Source organism: Crocuta crocuta, unplaced genomic scaffold (assembly GCF_008692635.1).
Source record: "Crocuta crocuta isolate KB4526 unplaced genomic scaffold, BGI_CrCroc_1.0 scaffold323, whole genome shotgun sequence".
NCBI classification, from domain to species: domain Eukaryota; kingdom Metazoa; phylum Chordata; class Mammalia; order Carnivora; family Hyaenidae; genus Crocuta; species Crocuta crocuta.
The window spans coordinates 344,747-347,621 of NW_027536465.1; positions in this window are offsets into that span (position 1 = coordinate 344,747).

Genomic DNA, 2,875 nt, shown 5'->3' on the forward strand with positions numbered 1-2,875 from the left:
TCAGAACTACATCCTACTAAGCACTTTCTCATATCTCGAGTGGCTGGAGAGGTACTGAAGCTTATGAGTATGTTCCCACTGTACAGATGAGGAAACTGAAGGGATCAGAAAACCGAGTAACTTATTTAGGGTCACCTAAAGAATGCTGATCTTCAGACTGGAGGGAGAGTGGTTTCCAATTCCCTGACTGTCTGGAGATGGGATGGGGGCGGGGGGGGGGGGGGGATGCAGGTGTGGACAGGGAGAGGAACTGCCTCAGAATGCTCTACAGGGAAGACCAAATGCATTGTGGTACTTCCTGGAAGGCACCCATCTACCACCATCCAAAAGGGTTCATTGAGCATTTGCTGGGGACACAAAGATGGATGAGAGGAGTTTCCTGCCCTCAAAAAGCTGGCAGTCTAATGGGGGAAAGTGGTGAGTCAGCAGATAATTACAGGCAACCACACGCCGTGCAATGGGATGTGAGCAGAGGGGCGTGCGACCCTCTGAGGCACACCCAAGTTGAACGTGTCCCCTGGGGCTCCCAAGCCCTGAAGGAGAAGCATGGAGCCAAGGATTATTGGCAGGAACACCCCCTTCCAACTGCGTCCCACCCCGGGATGGGGGCTCCCCTCCCAGCTTCGCGTGCTGGCCTGTGTTGGGGGCCCGGGGTCCTCCCAGCCCCCTCTGAAGAGCGCGGGCCCAGGGAGCCGATGACAGCACACCTGAGTCAGCCCGCCGCCCACCCGCCCCTCAGCGTCTGTCTCCGCATCTTGTGATATTTCGCTCCCCGGGAGCCAGCCCCACTGCGCTCCGGAGGCAGCTCGGCAAACAAACCCAGCGACAGATTGTGCCGCGGCTCATTCCGGGGAAGGACGCCAAATCCCACCCTGCTACCCCCAACACTCCCTCCCCGCCGCCCCCTCCGGGCCCTCCTCCCAGGAGCCGGGCCTCGGCTGGGTGCGTCCCAGGAAACGCTGGGGGCTATTCCTGCCTTCTAGAGATGGGGGGGGGTTGGAGCCCAAGAGACGCCCCTTTCCGCTCCCACCTCTCCCCAGCCCGAGAGGCGCGGCAGAGGACGTTAGGGGAGCAGGGAGCCCAGGAAGGGCAGACGAGAAACCGGCAGGGGGCGCCCGAGCGTCCAGGTGCAGGATGGCAAGGAGCCCGCCAATGAAATGGGGGTGGGGAGAGGGAGCAGACGCCGAGAAAGAGACAAGAGACACAGATGTAGAGGCAGAGAGGCAGAGAGCCAGAGGACAGAAGGGAGGCTACAGAGACGTGGAGAGACGGTGAGAGAGATAGGGAAGACAGTGGTAGAGACAGATGCGTAAAGATAGGAAATGACAGGGAGAGAGGAAGGAGGGAGAGAGGAAGGAATGGGGGGGGGCAGAGAGACAGCGACTACAAAATATGAGTAAGGATGGGGGAAGAAAGTGAGAGAAATCGAATGAGAGCCAGGGAGGAATGAGAGCCCATGGGTGGAGCAGGGAATGAATGGGAAAAAGGAACCGGCATTTATAAAGCGCCAACTGTATGCCAGGGAGTGCGCTGGACTCTGGCACCCACAGAAGAGAAGGAGCCAGAGAGGAGGCAGCGGGGCGAGGGGTTCTTTTTCTGTGCTCCCGGGAGCGGCCGCCCAGGGATCTCGCGCTTCCTCGGGCGGGGCTGCGCGCGGATGGCCTTGGCCTTGGCCTTGGGCGCCGCAGGGCCACAGCCCCCGAAGCGCCTTCCCTCCCGGCCCCGCGCCCGTCCGAGGCCCGGGCTGCTCCCGAGGACCGGATGCAGGGCGCCCGGGGCTGGGTCGCGGCCGGGGGCATCGTCCTCGCCGCCTTTGTAAGGAGACGCTTAGGTCACTGATCGGACGGTATAGCCTCAAACCGGGCCACGCGAGGCGCCAGGGACTCCGTCGAGAGGAGACTACACCCCTCTTTTAGAGGAAGAAGCAGCTCGCGTAAAACCAGTGGGCTCTTCCCCACGCAGGAGATGAGATATTCCCTTTAGGTCACATCACACTTACACATAAAAATGCACACTCGCACGCGCACCCAAACTTGCACCCGCTCGCAAAAGCGTGAAGGGCACACACACCCAGGCCCGATTCCCCTGCCAGCTAACTCAGGCTCGCTCGCGCCGGGCTCGCGCACACCTCACGCTTCGCACCAGTGCAGACCCGCACGCTGGCGGGCACTCAGCTGCTCACCCACCCGCACGCTCACGGGCCCCCTCTTCCCCGGGCCCGTTTAAGAGGTCGCGCGCGAGCACTCTAGAGTCACACCTTCACAAGTGCCCGTGTGCGTGCGTGCACGCTCATATGCACTCCATCTTGCACACGCAAACTCTTGCATATGCCATTCTTATAGTCGCACACACTCTGGGGGCTGGGAAAGGAAGGGAAAGTGGAATCTAGGAGCCCTCCCAGGAGGCAGAAACCGCGGAGGCCTGGACTTTGGCGCTGGGGGAGTGGCAGGAAAGGGGAGGTGACCCCGGAGCCCATCTCCCCCGGGAAAGTTGGGAGGGGGGACTGGACAAGTCCACGGGGTTCCCTTACACTATTGCACCGCACACACCCCTCTCCCCCTAGGAAAGGATTTCTCTCGAAGCACGGCCCCCAGAAGGCGATCGAACACCGTCCTCCGGGCTCCCCAAGGAGGGGAGGGGGGCCGGGGTGGAGGGGGCTGGATAGCCGCGCCCGCCTCCTGTGGCCAGGAGAGGGTTAAGTCGGCGAGCTGGGAAGCGAGGGAGGAGCCAGCGAGTGCGGGAAGGAGTGGGGGTGGTTGGGAAGTGCATCCTCGCTGTCCCCACTCTCCCTCGGCGAGCAGCCGGGGCGCACGGGCCGACGGACTGACCGACTCGCGTGCGGCTGGCGCTGCTGGGGGGCGCTGGCTCCCGGCCT